Source organism: Heloderma suspectum, chromosome 2, assembly GCF_057233095.1.
Source record: "Heloderma suspectum isolate Gila_16-S chromosome 2, 16-S_ref, whole genome shotgun sequence".
NCBI lineage: Eukaryota > Metazoa > Chordata > Lepidosauria > Squamata > Helodermatidae > Heloderma > Heloderma suspectum.
This window is the reverse complement of record NC_139459.1, coordinates 272,178,381-272,203,949: the sequence shown is the minus strand read 5'-3', so window position 1 is coordinate 272,203,949 and position 25,569 is coordinate 272,178,381.

The following is a 25,569-nucleotide window of genomic DNA, read 5'->3' as shown; positions in this document are numbered from 1 at the left end:
ACAGTGATTAAGCATTTTGTGATGGTGCCCACAACAGTATGTCAAACTCCCAAATGTGCCCACAAGTCCAAAAAGGCTGGGAACACCTGAGCTACCAAGTAAAAACCTACCACAGTGGGCATGTAAACAATGGGCATGTAACCATTTGATTGTTCATCTGTATTGTTCTACCAAGTGGAGAGGAGAATCCTATCTTGCTTCTCTGGATTTCTCTTAAAGTTCCAAGTGAAGCAAAATTTTCCTCATCACCTGGCAGGACTATACAGATGGTTGGCTAATAGTCGATGGTATCTATTCACTCACAGACATAAACAACCCTTGGATAACCCTAGAACAACCCATGATGCCCGGGTCTGCACAATGCAACAGGCTGCACCACTGTGGCTTTCATATTCAAAATAGGGGTCAGTGCACATCTTTGAGCACTGAACCCGGCAGGCTAAGTAACCCTTGGTGGATTTCGTGACATGTGAAATATTCTTGTATTGCAGGCGCCTTTTACTGACGACATCAATCACATGGTTGGGGAAAGGATAGCCTCAATGTTTCAACATATATAACCAAAAAGACCTTTGGAACCAGTTTGCATGACACAACAGCCCACCATGGCTTAATTTAGCCACAGGGGCAATCATGTTGTGCCAGGCACCTGTGAGTACCCCTGCTTGCTGTGGTTTGTTATGTCATGGGTTGTTTGAGGTAGACAACCTTCAAATAACCCTAAAACAAACTATGGGTTATTTGAGGGTTGTCTACCACCTCAAATAACCCACTACTCTGGGTTCGCACAACACTGCAAGCTATCAGCATGCCACCACCACTTGCATATTCAAAATGGCGGTCGGCACACTCCACTAACCCCCACGGGGAAATTAACCCATGGTGACTTAGCATTATGTGCAAACAGCCCCTTGATGTTGTAATGAACTCACAAGCTAGGTGGTTATGCTGGCTATAGAGTCTGCTCAAACAAAGGAGAATAACATTTAATCGATTTCTCAGCGGGAGGAGAAAGGGAAAACCATTCCAAGAGCCATTAATCAAACCATTTGCCCTGTCTGGGAAAATATTTCCCCACAAGTAGAAAACAAACGCATGCAGATTACTGCTGATACTCAAGGAAGATGAAAAGATTAGGAGGTTCATAGACACTAGCAGAGGAAACAGCGCAATCACACAGGACTAAAATGGACATTATATTGTCATATTAGATGCAAATTAAATAGGGAAGAACAACTATTTAAGCAGTATATGCCCACCTCTTTGATATGTCAGATATACTACCATTCCTTTGGAAGTTAGACTCAATGAGTTATGATGGAAAACACTATATACTAGCAACAACCAAATGGCTGTAACTAGATAGTTCATAGATTATTTCCTGAAAATATTAAAGTTCACGTGGCTTGAAGATGAATCAGAAGTGACTGAAATGAGTGTAAAGGAAGCAGCCCATCACACATCTAGATTATAGAATTTATTGACAGCTTGCCATAATATTTTATCAAACATGCAGGACAGCTTTTAAAAATTGCTTATATGCGAACTACTTTTTACATATATTTGGAATGATTTGTAACTGTGTTCATTCAGTTCAAATGAAGTCACAATCACCTTGACAGACTGCTGAAACAGGAAGTACACTCTAGACATCATGGACGTTATTAGGTCCAGCGTCAACACACGGCATGGATGGGCAAACATACCATGAAAGTAATATGAGAAGGGGCCCATAGGCAGGGGTTTGCCTCCCACTGATACTGTGGCTTTGTAATTCCAGTTAAACCAATATGTGAATTAATGTAACTGAGGGTTAAGTTCTTGCCCTCTGCTGTTACATTTTTCACTTTAAATACTATATAAAAACATTGTTTTACAAATTAGGTGGGAAACTAACTAACTACTGCTGTCATATATTCATACTTCTGATTTATAAAGGTATTATCAGTTCCTTGTGCCAGGAAAGCACAATGGAAAATTTGCAGTACACTGTAGCTACGACCAATTGCACATCAACCAAGAATTTTCTCTTAGTGCATACACAATGTGAAACTGGCATCTTCGTTGCTTCATATGCCATTGACAATTTCCAATACTGGCTCTGTCCTTAACTGCACTCAAAACAGTGAAGCAAAATAGGTGTAAGGAAAATTTTAAGAATATAAATATGTGATAACTCTATGACAAGTTTTAATACAATAGCTAAAATATCATACAAAATTTTAAAGGTGTTTTAAAAAACAAAGAATTAGAAGTCCAATAGTTTTCATGCATACATAATAACAATACTGGTTTCCAAAAAAAGGCTATGCTGATATATAATATCCAAAACCCATATGTGTTTTGACCTGACTGGTCTTCATCACTGGGAAGAAAATATATAAACAATAATTATAGCCTTTAGTACAACAATCACTTCATGAGATTAGATTTTCAAAATGGAACCAGTGAATCTTAACTATGCAGATTCTATATTCCTCATCCTGCAGTTAGCATCTAGATGCACAAAAGGGGGAAAGGAAACACACGTGTTTCCTCTTGCATCCAAAGAAGCTAGGTTGCTTCTGTCTAGAGCAGCAGTTTACCATACCACAAAAGTATATAATGTAAACAGGAGTGTTGTTTCAAGATGTTTTTTGCAATCCTAACACAGCAGCCAACTCCCACGAAAGGCTTGTAGTGCAAAACCAATTCTTGAAGGCCTGACAATATCAGTTCCTTGCACCAGGAAAGCACAATGGAAAGTTTGCAGTACACTGTAGCTATGACCAGTTGAACATCAACTAAGAATTTTGTCTTAGTACATGCACATTGTGAAACTGGCATCTTAATTGCTTCATATGTGGCACACTTGTGGAGCTGTGGGCACATTTGGCAGTTTGAGAAACTGTCCTGGGCACCACCATAAAATGACTACCATGGGTGGTGTGGCAAAGGACACATGACCTGCCCAAAAGAGCGATCACAGGGAAGACACTGGGTCTGAGCCCCAACACACTGAACAACTCCTTTGAAGTTGAACCCACAGTTTTCAGCACCAACAGAAACCTATTTTACAGCAATCCCAGCTGCTCGTAAGAAAACATTTTTTTTTGTTTTTAAGTGGGAGGCATAGGACATCATGGCTAAGGAAGGTGTCAGGGAGCGCATTAGGGCCCATGGGCACCACGCTGCCTATCTTAGCCTTAGAATGAAGTCCTACAGAAAATTTAACTGGGTGCCATCACCCTGACTCTGCAGGCAGAAGTCCAGCCGCTCTAGTATAGCTCATAGCTGCAATAAGTTGCAAAAGGAGGGGAAAGAGACAGTAAATATATTCAGCAGTTCCTTGGCTATTTACCATTTTGTGTCAGTAACATTTATTATTATTTACTTAAAGCATTTTTTTTTACCTGCTCTTCAGCCAGAAAGGCTCCCAGAATGGCTTATATTTCAATAAAAATAAAAAAGACAGTCACCTGCCTTGGGCTTACAATTTAAAAATATGACACAAAAGGAAAAAGGGAGGGGGAGGGAAGACAAAACAAGCAAAGTTGAGCATCAATGCTTAATGTTAAACAATTATCTTAACAACCAGCTCCTTACAGTTCAAAAACAGGCCTCATTGGTCCTCTGTGGAATAGCTTGGGAGCTGATCTTCCTGTAAGCTGTAATAGAGTTGGAAGTCAGAGACCATAGCAAATGGTCTCACTGCTGGCACTGCTCTTCCTCACAGGGCAGCTGGTTACAAAAGTCTCTGTGAGGTGGGGGGGGGGGAGAAGGGGCCCAGCCTAGTTGGTGAGAGCAGCAGTGAGTGGAGATAGCAAAGGTGGCACTTCCCCACGCTATCTGCTCCTCTCCTCCGTATTTCCCTATATGCAAAACCGCAGCAGCATACAATGCAGATAACCCACAAGCAATCAAAATATAATGGAAAGTCAAAAAAAAAGAATATTAGTACAGAGGTATATTTAAGGCACGTAGCAAATGCAGACAAGGAACTGTATTAAATGCCACAATTCAAAAAGGCCCTTTTCTTCCATCATTATCAACCACAGCTCTACTGAGAAAAGGGGAACTCCTACCTTGCAGCAGCTGCAGGGAGAGAAGGGGAAGCTGAGCCTTTTCTTCAAGCTGAGCATTTAACAAGGGCAAATTTCCAACAGTAGCTTACGCACCTTTCATTTAAAGTAGCCCTGGATTGCGACACAGTCCATTACATTCAGTACCATCATGCAACAAAATGTGAAATCAATAGTCATGGAAAGTTACCTGAAGCCTGCTGCTGAAAGAAAAACAATAACAGTCTCCTAAATTTTCCTTGACCACAACACGAAGAACTGAGGCAACAGACAAAGCTGGTGACCCTCTCTCTCATTTATCACTTTTGTAACTGAGTGCCTCCCATCCCATTCCCCAATAATAGTCACAGCTGGCCCCAACCCAAACTCCAGACTGTGTAACCTGAAGACCAAGATCTGCCTCTGGCAGAGAACATCCCCATCCTGACATGCTGATACCTGTCAGCACAGATGCAGTGACAGCCGCAGCAGGGAAGGCAGAGGGGCGAAGGTTGAGAGGAAGAAACAAAATTTGAACCCAGGATTGAACACTGGAAGGTGCCTGTTTTGGTTTTATGCTAAAGTTTAGCATAGGAATTGATTTAAGTGATGGCCATCACTACGACAGAGTAGAGATGAAGGAAGATGTTTCACAGCAGAATTTGCTGATAAATGTCCTTGCTATCAACAATTAAGACTTTGCGTAACATTTTACTTAGAAATACTGTCAGCAAAGCAAGCTGCTGGAATGCAATGGGTACTGCCTCTAAGCTACACAGCTATCTTTTAATGAATATACTTCAATGCACATGACATGTTCAGAACTATTCAGTACTCTCTGGGCACCATAAGACTTGCATGAGATAATATGAGACCCAGTCACTTCAGAGGCTGAATCAGACTTGTAAATAGCCACCAACCTCGTCCCTTCTAGCTAATAAGAAAGAATAAACCCCAGCTGTTTAATAAACCCCGGGTGACCTTCAGGCCCCAGATGACTAACACAAGCATGTGCAGCCAAGTGGGCAAGTAATTTTGGTGGACTTACCTGCAAGGGTGTGTTAAATATATGTCTATTTTGGTTCTCTCCCTGTTGTCTTTCAGACAGAAATTGAAAATATGTTTATTCAAACAGGTTTTTGATATCTAGTTCCTCCACTGGTTTTAATTATTTTCATTGCTGTTTGTTTTTAATATTGTATCTTTATTCTCTAATGTATTATTTTGTTTTGCCTTTTTTGTAAGGCACTCTAGAATTTATCATTTTTAGAAAATAAAATAACAATAGAAAATTGTTGCGATATCACAGCACATTTTCCCATAACAAAATGAATTTTCCCTGGGTTGGTTCAAAAAAGCAGCAAGATAGCAATAGTAATTTTGCAGTGCCAGTCCCTATCATTCAAGTCCGCTCTAAATTACAAAACATTTAACATTTGCAACAATAATTAAAATATGCTACATTTTCCCTTACAAGTACATTAAATATGTATGAGCTATCATACCCACCACAGTTCCTGATTGCCATATTGTCAAAATTACCTCAGACTTTATAAAAATGAGTATGACTGCTAAAGAAAAATCCAGTAGTTAAATGAGCAAAAAGTGTTGAAGAAAGCAACTTCTTTAAAGGAAAGGTTTTGCAGTCATCAGTGACCTTTCAGCATTTAACTGAATGGGATATACTTGATAACAGAGGATATAGCTAAACTGTGGATTATTTTAAAAAACACAAACAATCAGCATCACTGTAGTGTCAGATTTTCAACCATGCGTTGTTGTTGTCAACCCCTGGTCAATCAGGGAAGACTTGTTTAAACAAAAATGTCTTCAGCAGGCACCAAAAACAAAACAACATTGGTGCCTTGCCTGACATCAACAGGCAGAGAGTTCCACAGAGAGGGAACCAGTACTGCTGATCCATGGAAAACCACCAGAAGCCCCTCATCTGTCAGTGACTGGGCAGGCCAGTAAGGGAGATGGCGCTCTCTCAAATATCATGTTATGTTCAGTAACTATTGTTAATTAATGATAATCAAGATCTACAGCATTCTTTAGTCCCCTTCAGATGTTTACATCATTCACAGAGAGGTGAATGGGGCTATGCATGTTGGCCCCACCCCAAAGTCAGTCCCAGCTGGCTCTGTCCCCAGGGCTCCTCACCTTTAACAGTTGTGTTGAAAGAATTTCAGCAGGTGTAGTTTGTCACACAAGTGAGAGAAATATTTCTTTCTTTAGAAGTAACCCTGGGAATCATCAATTAATCAATGTAAGCAATGCCTAACACACACACAAAATGTATTTTTGACCAACTGCTCTGGATGGAGGTTTACAACTGGTCTCAGATGGGGTTGCACTTCCTCTAAAAGACCAAGTGCGTAGGCCAGGAGTCCTCCTGGACTCTGCTCTGACTGGGGACGCCCTGGTGGCTGCAGTGTCCAAGAGCATGTTTTACCAGCTTAGGCTGGTACACCAGCTGCAGCCCTATCTGGAGAGGATGGACTTTCCCTCAGTTATCCATGCACTAGTGATGTCCAAGCTGGATTACTGTAATGCGCTGTACATGGGGCTGCCTTTGAAGACAGTCCAGAAACTTCAGCTGGTGCAGAATGCAGTCACTTGAGTGTGGTGGGAACAAGGCAATTAGATCATATAACGCCTAGACCAGTGTATTTCTGAGCCCAGTTTAAAGTGCTAGTTTTGACCTTTAAAGCCTTAAACAGTTTGGGTTCAAACTACGTGAAGACCGCCTTCACCTACATCAGCCTGCCTGCACTTCTCACTTGCTCACCTGTGAGAGGGCCTTTTCCACAGTGACCCCACACCTCTGGAATAAGTTGCCATTGGGGATCTGCCAGACCCCATAATTGTTGGCTTTTAAGAAGGCCCTGAAGACTTGCTTGTTTACTCTGGCCATCCCCTGATTATGTTTTGTCAGGCTGGGTTGAACCTGTAATTGTGTTGTAGATTCTGTCTTATGCTGATGTTTGTTGTTTCTTGGAACATCTGCTGTTTTTATCACCACATGTTTTTTATTATATAAACATTATTATATTAATTTTATGGTTGTACTCGGTCTTGGAAGGGCTCCTCCCCAAAAGGTGGCCTAGAAATATTTTAAATAAATCCATAAATATTATTTAACAATAGCTGCAAAATTTTGTCTACCAATGAAGTACTCGATAGTTTCTCCACACTCTGTTTGGCAAGGGAGAGCAAGGGTACAGTTTTAAATGGAGACCTACTCACTGAGAAGTCCCGCTGTGTTAAATAGGACTTGCTCCCTAATAAGTGTGTTTAGCATTGCAGCTTACATCATTCTAGACATGCCCCCTCACCAGACATCCAGAAGGCATTAACATGCAGCTCTCTGAGAATTCAATCTCCAGGACTGTGTGCTATCACCTTCTTCATCAAGTAGCACAATAAAACAACAACTTCACATCCTTTGTGGTTCCTCTACATATAATACATTTGATCTTACCTTTGAAGTTAATGACCCATTTGTTTATGTTGTGATTTCCAAAAACTAATACAACACTGTCATAACATTAACAAATAAACATATCCAGAAGTAAACAAACTCTTTTGGTATGTTCCCATCAGTGCAGAGATGGGAAAGGAACGATGGGGAAATAACCAGCTTTCAACTCAAAATTTTGAGGAAATGAAGACTTTAAATGAACATCCATTTGGATGCAAGCACATGACTCAAACATTTCTGGAGAAAGAATAGCCAAGAACAATTCACTTAGTATAGGTTGAGAAGACATGACAAGTAGGATCAAAACACAAGCTGGAAAGTATATTAACAAAATGTATTTAGATGAGATATTCTTTATTTTTATTTCTTTGCCATAACCTAGTATCCCTCCAAAGCAGCAGTGCTAGGGAATTCTTACTGATTTCACGAATAGTTGGGTAAATGAACCTCCCGTGAGTTCAGTTACCCAACTATGTGAGTTTAAAGAAATTCAGATGAAAAGATCTATGATGAAAGGTTAGTGTTTCTGGACTTTTCTCAACAAGACCCAACTTCAAGTAAAACTTGAAACAAGCAGGCTATCACCATCTTAATATATTTATAAACTTTCAGAATGCTCCACAACTACCACTCTAGATAGATTGCTGAATAAAGTATATCCAAACAGAAATCAGTTAAGACACAAACATTAATCCAGTTAGGGTACAATCCTATAGCCGCTAGTCAGTGGCCAGATGGCCACAGGATAGGGTGGTTCCCTGAGAACCGACCTCCACCCCCTCCTGTGCTGCCTCATAGGCAGCGTGAATTGGCCCCATGCTCCACACTCGTAAGAGGAGTGCAGAGTAGCAAAAATAAGGCGTTCCTGGGGGTGGGGTGGGGCGGGGCAGGCAGAAGGGCTGTTCTGACGCTTCCTATGCATTGTCCAGCATCCACCCTCCCCCCGCTCTGACTTCCCATGGCTAGACAAACGAAATCGGCTGTCTAGCTGCAAATGCAGGGTGGCTGAAGGGCAGAGGGGACGATCCCCTCCATGCTGCTTCTGCCCTGCATTGGATAGGCAGTTGCCTCTGAGTTCAGAGGCAGCCGCCTATCCTGATAGGATTGCATCCTCCAGGGCTTAACCCTGCCCCCGAAAATCTAGTCCAAATAGAAAAGTCCTGCAGCAGTATAGACCTGGGCTTTGGTTAACTTCCTGGACAAGAACAAGTCACTTCCAGAACTCATGCTGTCCATACTTTAAGGTACATAACCAAGTCTGAGCATCTTGCAGGGTAACTTGTTGAACAGGGAATCTATTCTCTGTGCCCTGTGGGCAATATTGAGTTATGTTATTCAATGATCTTTGAAACAGAATTCCTAGACACAGCCCTTATGGTGATGACACTTAAAGCCCTAAGCAGCTTGGGACCTCCATATTTGAGGGAGCGCCTCTCCCTATATATGCCTGCCCAAGAACTGAGATCTGTTGGAGGGGCCCTCCTCTGCATCCCACCAGTATGAGACATACGCTATGGTGGGACATGGGAGAGGGCCTTCTCTGCTGTGGCACCCCAGTTGTGGAATGCCCTCCCCTTGGAGGCCCAATTGGCACAGACACTGGTCTCATTTTGGCACCAAATAAAACCATGGCTTTTTAGCAAAGCCTTTGAAGGCTAAATACATTCCCTAGCGCATTGTTTTAACTGTTTTATTGTTTTAGATTTTAACTGGTATTAGTTTGTTTAATAGTTTAATATGTTTTTAAGTGTTTAAACTAGTTTTGACTGCTGTCCCTAGAAATCATGGTTGTTTGTGGCTTATGTTCATCTTGTGGCTTTGTGATCATTCTTATTAGGAATGTGGAATGCTCTACACATTTTCATATATTGTGTTTTCTTATTTGTTTGTTTCTCTTGGAAATGTGGCAGGGCATAAGTTTTTTAAAAAATGAAATAAATCTAGCTCTGGTTTTAACTTGCAAGTGAGACAAGATCTACTGTTGTTACTTGATACAGTGCCATGGAATGACTGATTCTTCCTCTCCCTCCTTTTACGCTCATCTTTCCTTGCCTTATTAATTGAAACTTCTAGAAAAGTTAATTAAAGATGGCATCTCCTAAACTAACATCTCAGAATGATGAAGGTACACTCAGGAGCAGGAAGGAGATTCAATCTGAACATGAGGTTGTTTGTTTTACAAACCAGTAACATTTCATGAACATTGCCCCTGTAAAATCTACACTGGAAAAGCAACAAAATGCTCAAATCAAAAAGCAACTGCAATATCCAGTCCATTGCTTGGCTGTTGAAGTTGTGCTTCAAGCAGCACCTACCTACAGACTCTATATTATGCAGAATGGAATACAGAAAACAATGTGTGCCTGGATTCAGCATATCTAAGAGGAGTCGTGCACAGAAGACCAAGTACGTACAGAGCACCTAAACATGGAGAAAAAAAGCAGGGAAAGTGTAGTACAGGAAAAGTCCATGTCCAGAATATTCCTCCACCTGTACAAACCATAGCACCCATACAGACACCCTACTGCCCTATTTGCAACGCATGTGAGTGGGCAGGAACTGGTGCAAGCTGAACACAGGCAGTTACTGAGATTCCTGAAAAAGGAATTTAATCCCTGAAAAAGTGGCATGCACAAATGAGTCCTAAAAGCTGAAGCTTTAAATCTATTATACAGTTTGCCACTGCAGTCAGCTATCACATTATTGGGACAGAAAGCATATATGAAGTCTGTGACAACTCACAACTGTTATAAAGCTGATCTCATGTGATGAATGAAAAAGGATGTTCCAATATTAAAATATACAAATTTGCATCATTATTGCATAGCTCTTAATTTTACAGTGTATCCTTTGAGGTCTGTATGATTTTTAAAAATCTTGTGAAGGGGGAGTACCAAATTATTCTTACATCCGTTTTGTTAATAAGTGTTGCTTTTTGTTTTGAATAATGTTAGTCCATTGCAACACCTTAAAAGACTAACAAATTTATTCTGTCATAAAAAAGATCATGGACTACAGTCCATGAAAGTGTATGCCATAATAAATTTGTTGTTTTATTAAAGTTACTAAACACATACATTCCAGACATTATGCAGAGGTGAGGCTGGTAGCTCTGATATCAGTGGGGTGCTGAATTCGCTCCAGGCTGTAGTCTGAACTCTAAAGGAGCTAACCAAGGTGCTGAACCATATCCTCAAAATAGATTCAGCACCTTGGATAGCTCCTTTAGAGTTCAGACTCCAACCTGGCGCAGATTCACCACCCCATATAAACCAACAGCAGACATAATTTGAGGCTGCATCTATAGAATAGTTTAAATAGTGACACTTTAATAATCAGGTAAAAATATATCGGATGACATGGGCACTACAATTAAAAAGAAGGGGAAATCTGCAAGATATCTATTGATCTAAAAAAAAAAGATTGCAGAAATATGCATGTTAAGGAAGGAAGGAAGGAAGGAAGGAAGGAAGGAAGTTGTAAGGGTTTTTTATAGATATTTTAAAGCAGCAGTGCTAACTGGCATTCCACAAGCTGAATCTGTTTCAACCAGGCTTCCAACATCATCCCAAGCACAGCTGGAAGCGGTGCCACCAGCAGAGAAGCAGAGCATCTCATTCAGGTGCACCGCTTTTTGCCTGGACAATGTTCATTCCCAAGCTAGTCAGTCAGGGAACTCCAAGCAAAAAGGAATATGTGAAGTTGTGCTTCTGAGCCCCTTTCACAGAAAAAGGAACGGACTCATAATAAAGTTGAAATGATGTCATGAAGAATGTCTTAAAAAAGAGTGTATCTAGGCTCAAGGCAGTCAGGGTGGTCCCTGGACTAGGGTGGTCTAGCTGACCCATGTGGCCAGTTCCAACAAATCAGCAACAGCCTTGCAAAAGAGATATGCAGAAGCAACAGTGCTCTGAAATAATGGTGCTTTCATACTAGATTAAAGATAGAAAATCTTCAGGATTTTCTCAGTGCAAATCACTTTTGCTGACATTGCTCCCCATGGATTTCACAGAACTTTCTGCTCTGCTTGTCATACCTATCATGTGAAATAACTCTCTTACTGCTCAATTTTAAAAAGGTCCACTTTCCCTTCCCAAACAAAAACACTCTTAAAATATAGCAGGTTTCAAGAAACAGTATTAAAGGGATGGTAAACTCACGCATAACTCTCTCTGGGCCTTATCTTCTGCATAGTGTATTGTCAGAAAGCAGAAAATGCAGTTTGTCTCGCATTATCTGTAATAAGATAGACAGTCCTTCATTTTAACAAGGTGCCACTGCCAATATCAGCACTACTGTGTGAAAAGCTAGTGTGATGCTTTCTTTATTTATACAAGTGGAATGAAACCCAGGGAGACCTGAGGCAATTGATGATACTTTCCACCAGCTGACACATATTGTGTATTCAGTCTGCACCCTGGTAAAAATGATAGCAGCAAATTAGAATCTGAGCATAACGTATCAAGGTGTCCTGTGACCTACTTCTACCAAACTGCCAACAATTAGTTACTGGAACCTTGCTTCAACTCACATTTACATGAGAAGCCAAGGGCAATATTCTCAAATTCATTTGAACCAATTTCTGAGAAATGTAGAATTCAGATACCATAGAATGTTATTGTTTGATATATAGATGAAAGTTCTTGTTCAACTACCGCCTCATTAATGAGCCATAGGAGTTATCCCCAAGTAATTCTTGACTATCAGGACAGGTCTTTTGCACTAAGAATGGAACAGCTCGTAAAATGATGTAATTTTAAAAAAAAAGTTTTGCCACTAGAAATTCAACTACCATCCTTGTTTAGGCACACAAAAACCTTCAGTAACCTCTTCACATGGGAAATTCTTCCTATAAGAGCATATTATTTATTTCAAAAATTGCACCTGTAAATAGGGACGTGAGAATCCAACCCTATCCAGGTTCTCTGGGTGCCTACCCAGCCCCTGCCCCCACTTGCCAGTCCCCAGACCATGCTTGAGCCCCTCCTGCACTCAGTGAGTGGCCTGCACTCACCCCAGCAGCCTCATCAAGCTCTGTGATCGCCATTTAAAAATAAAATAAAATAAAATGGTGATTGCAAAAATGTGCATACTTTCGAAAGCACATATTTGCATATCCACGAAAATGTGATTTTCAGAAATACACAAATATGTGCATTCACAATAGTCGCATTTTCACGCATACACAAACATGCACATTTTTGTGATCGCCATTTCATTTTTCAAAAACTGGCAACCGCTGAGTTCACTGAGACTGCCAAGGTGAGTGTAGGCCGCCCAACAAGCGTGGACAGGGGGCAAGTGGGGGCAGGGGCTCGGTGAGCGGGGCTCGGTGAGAGGGGCTCAAGGGTGTGGGCAGAGGGGGTTATGCCAGATTCCTGGACAGAATAATTATGCCTAACATGGAGTTTGCCTTTTTTATAGCAGCCACACACTGGGTTAACATTTTCATTGAGCTGTCCACCACAACCCCAAGATCTCTTTCTTGTTTGGTCACCACTAGCTCAGATCTCATCAGGTTATACCTGAAGTCAGGTTACCTACAGGGAACCTGGCCCCAAGCCATTTAGGACTCCAGCCCCTTGATCATTTTAGCTGCATTTTTCTGTACTTTTTTCAGCTCTACAATATATTTTTTAGGTGTGGTGACCAGAACTGTACACAATATTCCAAGTGTGGTTGCACCATAGATTTGTATAAGGGCACTATGATCTTGGCAGTTTTATTTTCAATTCTTTTCTAATCATGCCTAACATGGAATTTACCTTTTCTTTTCTTTTTTACAGTGGCCACACACTGGGTTGACATTTTCATCAAGCTGTCCACAACCCCAAGATCTCTTTGCTGGTTAGTCACCACTAGCTCAGATCCCATCAGGTTATATTTGAAGTTGGGATTTTTTTGCCCCAACGTGCATCACTTTACACTTGCTTACACTGAACCACATTTGTCATTTAGATGCCTATTCTCCCAGTTTGGAGAGGTCCTTTTGGACCTCTTCACAATCCCTTTTTGTTTTAGCCACCCTAAATAGTTTGGTGACATCTGCAAATACTTCAATGCTCACTCCTAATTCCAGATTTTTTATGAACAGGTTGAAAAGCATCGGTCCTAATAAAGATCCCTGTGAGTCCCCACTATTTACTTCCCTCCATTGGGAGAATTTATCATTTATTCCTACTCTCTGCTTTCTGTTCTTTAACCAGTTACTGATCCATAAGAGAACTCTAAAATTGCAATCCCATCTATGCATGTCTACTCAGAAGTAAATCCCACTGAATATAATAGGACGTCTTCCAAAGTAAGTGTGTATAGAACTGGAACCTAAATTCATGTTTGGAGCTATGTGCATCACGCTCCACTAAGCATCTTATGCAAAGTGCCACATATTTCCTGGTGTAAAATAAAAGCACTCCCATTTATCATTAGTAAAATAAACTTTAAATGGAATGTCTCTCTCTTCTTTATTTTTGGGTTTAAATGCAGCTGAATTTGCCCAAATTACCCTAGTGTAAAAATGATGCAACAAGGTAGAACACATGTAAAAGAAAGAAAAATACTATAGTGTTAACTGGAAAGTCTATTTCTGCCAATAACAGCAAATTCAAAGGCCATGACATGTTAACATCATGTTTTGACGCTCTATACTATATAGACTAAAATTACATAAATGTTATTCTCTGTGGCACTAAGATGCCAAGATGGGTCATGCTTTTTGAGGCTGCAGCTGTCCTATGAAGGAGACAATTGTTTGTCTTTTAGCTGCTGCTGTGCAGTAGCAGTACAGTAAATGTCAGAAACAATAAGGGAATAAGAAACAGGAAATAAAGTGGAAATTATCACCTAATTTTCTGTGAGACAAGTCCAATGCCCTGCTGCCTTTCCTTTAAATTATGTTTAAAATTAGAAGAAAAATAAAACAGCTACAGAAAGATTTTAATAAAATTAAACCAACTTTACCTCAGAGGCACGATGAAAATCCATGCTTCACCATAAAGAGACGCCATATACTTTCATAACAAATCAATGGCTGTTTTTAATTCACCTCATAACAAATCAATGGCTCTTTATAAATTCACTACAGTCACCATGCATGCATGGAAAATCCTTGATGTGACAATACTTTGGATCAAGCACTGATTTACACTGATGGGCTTGTGCTCTATTTGATAGCTCTATTTGTCTCAGAGCATAAGGTCATGAACAGTTTACAAACAAAGGGTACCTCATATACTGTGAACTTCATACCGCAAAAACAAAATGCTGAGCTTTGGCTCAGCCATTTTAAATAATGGTTGAGCCAAACATCTTACACACACAACAGGGGCCAAAACATCTTACACACATGACAGACATACAGTTGGCTGATCTAACCATGGTTAGGAGATCAGGAGGTCATGTGAAATCATGTGCTGCTCCCCACTCACGACCAAATATTGCCTTCCCTCTAATTTCTGGAGCCAATCATGGTGTACCATGGTGTTTTCACTCATCATGGTTTCCTCCAAAGTACAATGTACAAACATAGTCCAGGTTCTCATGACACAAGGATGGTTAATAATCTACGGTGGGCTGTTAATAAGCCCGGCATATGCCACCCAATTTACCTAATTACCCTCGCCAGGCGCAGCTTGCTGTGACGTCTGACCCTGTCAAGGTGTGTGGCTGGAGTGGTTAACAACCACCCAGAACTCATGGCACATACGGGGGTAGTTAACAAGTCACTGTGGCTTATTAACCACCCTCGTGTCATGCAAACCAGTTAGAAGTGGGTTTAAAAACTGTTTTGGAGCTAACCAGAGTTAGGAAAAACACTTGGCCAAATGTAGTGCTACACCATGGTTATTTCCAAAAATTAAAGGGAGAAAGGAATCCATGAGCAGTGAATGGAAGACAGAAGGGGGAACAGGGTCAACAGGGTGCTAAAAGACCTGCCAGCATTATGCCCACGTTTTTCTCTCTTTCCTCTTAATCCTTATTATACAAAAATCATACAGGTATTTTTCCTTCTTTGTTAAATAATTATTGTTTGCTGAATTATTGCAGCCTGCACCATACTTCTAGACTCCAATGTTATCTTTTCAAGCCAAAACCACTAGAGAGATCATAAAATGCATGTCTGGTTCACATGCAGTTGTTTTTAAACAGCCACCACATGGTTAATCCACTGAGTGAAATGGTTCATGAAGAAGCAGTTCCAGATATGTCTCTTTTATGCTAATTATACCAAAATATTTTCAGATTACTAATAAGGTTGAAATGGCAACCCTCTTGCCCAGGACGTCACAGGAAAGGGCTATAGCTCAGTGGTTAGGTACACGCATAGCATACAAAAGGTCCCAGGTTCAATCCCTGGCATCTCTAAGCAGTGCAGGGAAACTCTTCTGTCTGAAACCCTGGGAGCTGCTACTGATCAGTGTAGACAATACCAAGCTAGATAAATCAATGGTCTGATTTAATATAAGGCAGCTTCCCACATTCCAAAGCTATCTAGCTGATGTTAAGAAAATGCCTTTAGTTACCCAGACAATAAGAACTGCGATCAAATGATGTCACCTGATGTCACAATTCTAAAAAAAGTCATCTTCATCTTAGAAGTAATGCTATTGAATAAATATAGTGAAAACTGTTATTGTAGGCAGTGGAGATCCTACACATATGATTTCGAATTTCAAATTAATTTCTAGTAGCACTTGGCAATGCAGAGACAGATATAGTTGAATTCATTTCTACTACAATGATGAAAAAGTATTCAGTGTATGTCATAGCAAGAAACCATAAATATATAATGCTACTAACTGCTATCATATGTAATAGTATGTGTAATCCCATTCTCCACAAAATATCTCAAAAAATGGGACTGCTTCATGCCTCGTCTACCCTGCCTAGCCACTCTCACCAGCAGAGCCTTGTTGTCAAGAGCCAAAACCCAGAGAAAACACTCTGTTAATCTAAGCAGCACAGCTATTTCACATGTGTAAAAGTCCCCTGCAACTTATTATGTCTCCACAGGTCAACTCAATCCAAAATGGGTAGGGGGACCTACATACAGAGCCACAGGTTATATTGGTCTGATGCAGATTATGGCTCAGGTAAATCACATAATGCCTGTCAGATTCAGACATGTTATGCCTTATATGATTACCGTATTAAATACATAGAAGGCTTTTAGAGAACAGTTACCTATTTTAGAGATGAGTAGTATAATGCCAAAGTTTGAGAGATGATATACACAGTGGCCCCCTTCATGGATCACTGCCTTGTTGTGGCGAAGGGGCTTGCGTAACTCAGTGAAGCCATAAGCTATGCCGTGCAGGGCCACCCAAGACGGACAGGTCATGGCAGAGAGTTCTGACAAAATGTGGTCCACTGGAGAAGGAAATGGCAACCCACTCCAGTATTCTTGCCAAGAAAACCCCATGGAACGTATCACAAGGCTAAATGAGATGACGCTGGAAGATGAGCCCCTCAGGTCGGAAGGTGTCCAATATGCTACTGGGGAAGAGCAGAGGGAATTTCCAAGTAGCGCCAGAAAGAGTGAAGCGGCTGGGCCAAACCCGAAAGGACACTCAGCTGTGGATGTGTCTGGTGGTGAAAAGAAAATCCGATGCTGTAAAGAACAATATTGTTTAGGAACCTGGAATGTCAGATCAATGAATCAAGGTAAGCTGGAGGTGGTCAAACATGAGATGGCAAGATTGAACATCGACATCTTGGGAATCAGCGAACTAAAATGGACAGGCATGGGCGAATTTAATTCAGGTGACCATCATATCTACTATTGTGGGCAAGAATCCCTTAGAAGAAATGGAGTAGCACTCATAGTCAACAAAAGGGTGGGAAAAGCAGTATTGGGGTACAATCTTAAAAATGATAGAATGGTCTCAGTACGAATCCAAGGCAAACCATTCAACATCACAGTAATTCAAGTCTATGCCCCAACCACTGAGGCCGAAGAAGCTGAGGTTGATCGGTTCTATGAAGACCTACAACACCTTCTAGAACTAACACCAAAAAAAGATGTCCTCTTCATCATAGGGGATAGGAATGCTAAAGTAGGAAGTCAAGAAATCACCGGGATAACAGGCAGGCATGGCCTTGGTGTACAAAATGAAGCAGGACAAAAGCTAATAGAGTTTTGCCAAGAGAACATGCTGATCATAGCAAACACTCTTTTCCAACAGCACAAGAGGCGACTCTACACATGGACGTCACCAGATGGTCAATATCGAAATCAGATTGATTATGTCCTTTGCAGCCAAAGATGGAGAAGCTCCATACAGTCAGTAAAAACAAGACCTGGAGCTGACTGTGGCTCAGATCATGAGCTGCTTCTTGCAAAATTTCGGCTTAAATTGAAGAACGTCGGGAAAGCCACTAAACCATTCAGGTATGACCTAAATCATATCCCTGATGAATATACAGTGGAGGTGAGGAATAGATTTCAGGGATTAGACCTGATAGACAGAGTGCCTGAGGAACTATGGACGGAGGTCCGTAACATTGTTCAGGAGGCAGCAACGAAATCCATCCCAAAGAAAAAGAAATGCAAGAAAGCAAAGTGGCTGTCTGATGAGGCTTTACAAGTAGCTCACGAAAGAAAGGAAGCGAAAAGCAAGGGAGAAAGGGGAAGATATAGCCAACTGAATGCAGAGTTCCAGAGAATAGCAAGGAGAGACAAGAAGGCCTTCTTAAATGAACAATGCAAAGAAATCGAGGAAAACAACAGAATGGGAAAGACTAGAGATCTCTTCAAGAAAATTGGAGATCTCAAGGGAACGTTTTGTGCAAAGACGGGCATGATCAAGGACAAAGAAGGCAGGGACCTAACAGAAGCAGATGAGATTAAGAAGAGGTGGCAAGAATACACAGAAGAACTATACAGGAAAGATCTGAATGTCCCTGATAGCCATGATAGTGCGGTCACTGAACTTGAGCCGGACATCCTAGAGAGTGAAGTCAAGTGGGCCTTCGGAAGCATTAGTAACAACAAAGCTAGCGGAGATGACAGTATTCCAGCCGAGCTATTTAAAATCCTAAAAGATGATGCTGTTAAAGTGCTGCATTCAATATGCCAACAAATCTGGAACACTCAACAGTGGCCACAAGACTGGAAAAGGTCAGTTTACATTCCAATTCCAAAGAAGGGCAACGCCAAAGAGTGTTCAAACTACCGCACAATTGCGCTCATTTCACATGCCAGCAAGGTGATGCTCAAAATCCTACAAGCTAGGCTTCAGCAGTATGTGAACCGAGAACTACCGGAAGTACAAGCTGGGTTTAGAAGAGGCAGAGGAACTAGAGATCAAATCGCCAACATTCACTGCATCATGGAGAAAGCAAGAGAATTCCAGAAAAACGTCTATTTCTGCTTCATTGACTACGCTAAAGCCTTTGATTGTGTGGATCATAACAAACTGTGGCAAATTCTTAAAGTGATGGGAGTACCAGACCACCTTACCTGTCTCCTGAGAAACCTGTACGAGGGTCAAGAAGCAACAGTCAGAACCAGACATGGAACAACCGATTGGTTCAAAATTGGGAAAGGAGTACGACAAGGCTGCATATTGTCAACCTGCTTATTTAACTTATATGCAGAGTACATCATGAGAAATGCCGGGTTGGATGAATCAGAGGTTGGAAGCAGTGACAGATTTTACTTTCTTGGGCTCCAAGATCACCGCAGACGGTGACTGTAGCCATGAAATTAAAAGACGCTTGCTCCTGGGGAGGAAAGCTATGGCCAACCTAGACAGCATAGTAAGAAGCAGAGACATCACCTTGCCGACAAAGGTCCGTCTAATCAAAGCTATGGTTTTCCCAGTAGTAATGTATGGCTGTGAGAGCTGGACTATAAAGAAGGCTGAGCGCCGAAGAATTGATGCTTTCGAACTGTGGTGCTGGAGAAGACTCTTACGAGTGCCCTGGACTGCAAGGAGGTCAAATCAGTCCATCCTAAAGGAAATCAACCCTGAGTGCTCATTGGAAGGACAGATAATGAAGCTGAAGCTCCAATATTTTGGCCACCTAATGCGAAGAGAAAACTCCCTGGAAAAGACCCTGATGCTGGGAAAGACTGAAGGCAAAAGGAGAAGGGGACGGCAGAGGATGAGATGGCTAGATAGCATCATGGATGCAATGAATATGAACTTGAGCACGCTCCGGGAGAGAGCGCAGGACAGGAAGGCCTGGCGTGCTATGGTCCATGGGGTCACGAAGAGTCGGACACGACTGAACGACTGAACAACAACAACAACAATACACAGTGGCACCCACCCCCCTCCACAAGTCGAGGTGCATAATACCCAAGGCTGGCGAAATTATTTTGGGACTTAAGAAAATCCCACAAGCGCCTATTCCTGGGAGATAATAATAATAAACATAAACATGATAAACATTATCATCAATTAAATAACTAAGCATTTGTTGCCCTTTCATGTCACTCTGAATCAGTTGCCTAAGGCAGCTGCCTCACTTTGATAGTATGGCTGAACTTCACAAATAAATTAGGCTGAGCCCTGTTACAGAGTGCAGAAACAGATAGAGACAACTGAATTTCAAAAGGGCCCAAACTGTTTACAGAACAGGGTTGTGGTCTGAGCTCCAAACACCAAACCACTTGTGTGATCCTACAGTTGCTCCTTCAGCACAGCACCCATCTCACAAAAGGCAAACCATGTAATTTCCCATCCATAGTTAAGAACTCTAACCTGAGAGAAGGCAGAAGTGAGAAAGTCCAAACCAGGGAGCTTGTGCTATGAGCTCCTGAAGGGACCAGCAATGGCCTGAGGCAGCCCCTCCCCACCTTTCCGGGGGCAATTTAAGTTCTGTGTACCCTGTGGGAAGGAAGAAGTAAGGAAACCCAGGCCTGACAGCTTGTGCCATCAACTCCTAAAGAGACCTTCAGTAGGTATGAGAGAATTCTGTTCTATTTGTTGTAATGTTTTTTGTATTAGTATTTTAAAATCGTAAACTGCCTTGGGTGGAAGGCAGTTTATAAGTGCAATAAATAAATATCACTCCCAAATCAATTTCTAATCAACTCCTGAAGTAATTTTCACTCTGCTTCCCCAATCCCCAAAAGAAATAAAACTGTCCATGTTATTCTTATTGTGATTCCTGCCCTGCTGCCAATGCATCCTGTGAACCAATCCCTCCCTCTCATTTCCCTGACTCCCACTTTAAAAGGAAAGACAGACACAAGGGATAGAAAGTAATCATCTAAGGTAGAACAGTGCATGGCCTCCAGTCTCCGGGCAATTGCAATTCTGCTCCTAGCATTCAATGACCTGTTTTACATGATCACCATGGCTTAAACATGCCACCATGACTTGTTTAAGCCATGGTGTGTGCCAGGCACCATTTGCCTAATTGCCCACCTGGACACAGTTTGTCATTTCATCCAAACTCAGGCAGCATGGCTTGATGGAGAGGGAAATAACCCTCAAATAACCCATGACCTGTTGTTGAGTTATTTGAGGGCTGTTTCCCCCTCCAAATAGCCATGCCACCCAGGTTTGGGCAACACGACAAGCCAGACCTGGGCAGATAATTAGGCACATAGCACCCAGCATGCACCGGGATGCAAACTGCAGTGATCATGCAAACTGGGCCAATGTGTCTAATCTCACAAACTGCAGGTACATGGAGCAAAGCCTGATCTGCTCAGTGAAGGCAATGTGGGAGGTAATATAAGGGCAGACGGTTTCTAAGGTATTTGAATTCCAGGCCATAAAAGATTTAAAAAATAATAATTGCCAGCATCTTGAGTTGGACCTGCAACATAAGGCAGCCAGTAGTTGTCAGAAGAACAGAAATGGCATTCTGCATCAGATGCAGCTTCAAGTAGACTTCAAATGCAGCACCATGTAGGGCACTTTACCATATTCAGAGTCAAACTTTCATCCCAGTGCAATTGCAGCATTGTGGCAGTGGGTTGGGAGGCATTTTTGTCAAGATCACAGCAGGAGGCCAAGATTGAAATCCCTCTTCCTACCTGCTGCAGTCTTGATTCTATTTGGACCCTGCTAGCACAGCTGTTTAAAAAGAAATGCACATTAAATGGAAAAACACATGTAATGTCACATTTAGTTTAGCACTCAGTCCTGGAGATTACTAGAGCAGCGTGGCAAGAACCCCCACTCCACTATGAGAAGATGCTAAACATATGCAATGAATGCAGCTAGTAGAAGGTGTCCCTGGCAAGTGCTACTATTGAGTTTTCCAGGAGCAAAGTTCTAGGGCCTATACCTATATGGGAAAGGTACTGCCACCCCATATATCACAGCCACGCTAACCTTCTCCAAGGCTAAGAGATTCTACACCAGCATCACTTCTGCCTTATCTGGATTTAGCCTTATCTGAAGTTTCAGATTCAGTGATAAAGTTAAATCCAAGGTTCCATCTCTTCATCACACTCTAGCATGAACAATAAACATAATTAAGGAACATGTTTAAGTAGACAGAGCTGGCATTGAATCTCAGTAGTTTCCGCAAAGTTCTACAAGGCTGCAAATGGGCTGCAATAGACAGGCCCTCTGTCAGCCACCATTTCCATCATGATCGATCCTTTCCTAATGTAGTAATAAATACCCAAAGACAAACTCAATGGCTAAACTCATATTGTAGGCCTAAGTCTTCTGTCCTCACTGTATGACTGTACAGTGATGAATACACTGAACCTCTGGTCCTTTCAACCAAGCCTTACAATCTGTCACTACATTTACCTTCCTCTTTCTGTTGCTGCCAAAATATTGAAATGTCCTGGCAAACACAGTAGCACTTGCCATACTCCATGCTGTAGCCTTAAAATAAACCACCATATTTCCATAGCAGGGGAAGTATGCTGCAATACAAAATGTGAAGCATTTTGGCCTGGTGACCAAATTAGTCTGTTTCAGCAAAATAACAGCCTTCTTGTTGGTTAAGACAAACACATTTATTGGGCCATTTATTTTCACAGGCCAAGACCACTTCGTCAAATTCAGGCTGTTGTGGCTGCATGTGGTCCCTCTCCTAATGTTAAGACAAAAATGAAGGAGAGGGAAATAGGTATACTGGCAGCAACTTCGCAGATGTAAAAAATGTCTCTGGAGAGAACGTGTGTCAGGATAAGTGCAATGTTTCTTTGAGAGGCTCTCTGTCTCTGTCTCTCTGTCTCTCTCTCTCTCTCTCTCTCTCACACACACACACACACACACACACTCAAACACTGTTATGCCTTGGGCATAACAATGACATAATATACTGGAAAAGCCTTCACATTCTCACTATTTATCTAAAAGACTAGGACATTGCAGTGTTGTCTTTCTGGCTATGAGTAAGGACACACCTCCTCTCTTCATTGACCACATATTTAGTCGATAAGAAGCAAATTCTACACAACTGCCTTCTCTTCCAGCGAGCTGTATGATGCTTTTTGATTAAGGAATTCTGTTTCTTCCCTCAAAACAACTCTCAGCCTGTAGCCCTGGGCATTTGTTTATGCTGGAATATCTGAACATATTAATACATTTTTACTCCCTCTCACTTGTAAAAGTACCAGATCACTAGATGGAAACATAGTATAGTTGGACCTGGTGCTAGTATTAATCTCTTCCTAATTTCCACAAAAGGCCTCCAAGAAATGCATGTAAGATGGCACCATTAGGTATCACTGTGTATTTTTTTTATTTTAGAAGCATGTTTTTTAAAGATGCTTAAAAAAAAAAAAGATGCACCTAAAAACGATATTGTAGAGTTAGAAAAAAGGGCAGAAAAAGGCAACTAAAATGATCAAGGAGCTGGAGAAACTCCCCTAGAAGGAAAGGTTACAACATCTGGGCCTGTTTAGCTAAGAAAAGAGGCAAGTAAGGGGAGACATAAAAAGGTGTACAAAATTATGCATGGTGTAGAGAAAGTGAATTAGGAGACATTTTTCTCCCTCTATGATAACACCAGAAGCCAGGGTCATCCCATGAAGCTGACTGGTGAGAGATTCAGGATGGATAAAAGGAAAATAAAACGTCTTCAAACAGCGTATAGTTAAACTATGGAATTCACTACCACTAGATGTAGTGATGGCCACCAATTTGAATGGTTTTAAAAAGATACTGGACAAATTCATGGATTAGAAGGCTAACACTGACTACTAGTCCTGATGGCTGTATGCTACCTCTGGTATCAGAGGCAGTATGTTTATTTACAACAGCTGCTGGGGAACATGGGTGGGAGGGTGCTGTTGCACTCATGCCCTCCCTGCTTGTGGTTTTTCCGTGGGCAGCTGGTTGGCCACTGTGTGAACAGAATGCTGGACTAGATGGGCCTTGGTCTGATCCAGCATAACTCTTCTTATGTTCCTAGACAGAGAAGAAGAAAGTACAGAAACCTTTTTAGTTCTAACATGAAATGAAAAAAGTCACTCTGAGGTTTATGCTAAATGTAAAATTAGAGCTTGTGACAACATATGGGACTTCATGCTACATAAGTGATCCATGATTGTCAGCCATGATTCTCATTAATAAGGTATGAGAGAGACTAGTTTGTTTTCAGTTATCTGCCCAATCTCAGTTATTTTTAATATCTAATAAAATGAAATGTATGAGAAAAATAAGTTGGGGGTGGGAAATTATGTAACACAGAGAGCTGGTGTTACCAAGGCTTGCATTTACACTTTCAATGACCATAATTTTGTGGTGATTAATTGCTCTAGTCCCAAGCCTTTGCCATCGAATGCCAAAGACCTTCTTGACAACAACAAGAATGAAGCAGCTAAATATTCACTAGGCCTTTGAAAGATCAACTGTGGTGAACATCTGTGTCTTCCCAACTTATGAAAAGATTGATTTTTCCTACAAGCATTGTGTGCACATTTTCCAATGCTTAACAATTAACACTGTGTTTTCCTAAAGAGCAAGTCTCACTGCCTTCCTCCATCAAATAAATAAATAAGCTCCATACCGATTTCAACGTCCCACAGTACTGCTTCTAACAATTTCATTTAAACCTCTGCCACAGTACAGCTGAGATAGTAATCACTGGGTCACAGAGCAATATAAATGAGACCAGATAATGCTATAGACAACAGTGGCAACTTTCAGGCAGCCTTAAAGCAGTCCATACTGATCATGCAATATGGTCCATATTAATCATATTTGTGTCCATCCAACATCATGCAAGCAGACTTGTGCTTGGCCAACAGGACCTTTCCTTCCTCTCCCCTCCCCTTTTACCCAACCAAACCTGCACCCAAGCAGATTTGGGGGGAGACATTTGGGTGCTTTGGCAGGGGGAAGGGAGGGAGTCCATTGCACCAGTGGTGCCTGTTGGTAGATGGGCACAGTTGGATACACCCTTTATTTTATATTCAAAAGGAAGTTATTACTTAACTTTCCAGAATGAGAAACAACTTATTAAAACTGATATTTGCCATAGAAAACTGCAAATAACTAACCTTGGAGCTAAATCTTCTCAAAGTCCTAACAGTGCTAACAAGAATAAGGATTCCACTCCAATCCAAGAGGCCAGTCCTGAAGCACCACTTGAACCATGGTAACAAGGTTTAAGCAACACAGTGTAGCTTTGCACAGACTTGAATTGCACCATGGGACTAAATATGCAAGAACTGTTTTCACTTCAATATCACACGGAAAAGCCACCTAAAAATCCTTTGTACCTTTTTTTCCAAATTAGGCAAAGCCTTTCATACCTGGTTTTACATTTTTTCCTACTGTAAGAACTGTTTTCACAATTTTACTGTACATATAAAGACTACTATTTTCAGAATGTAGCTTTAAGCCTTATTTTTGGTAGAAAGGCATATTTTTGGTAGCAAGCTTTATTTGAAAATCTGGAATGACAAGCCAAGACTGTTTCCAATACATGTCTTTCAAAGACTTCAGAAGTTACTGGAGTAGGACGGACTTTTATGAAAAGCTTTTTATCAGGAAAGGAACCCAAAGCTCAAAGCCACTATCCTTTCATTAGCTGCCGGCCAAATGAAGTTTACAGGAATGCCTCCTCATCTATACTTTCCACTGTGCTTCAAACAGCAATAGCTGTAGTTTT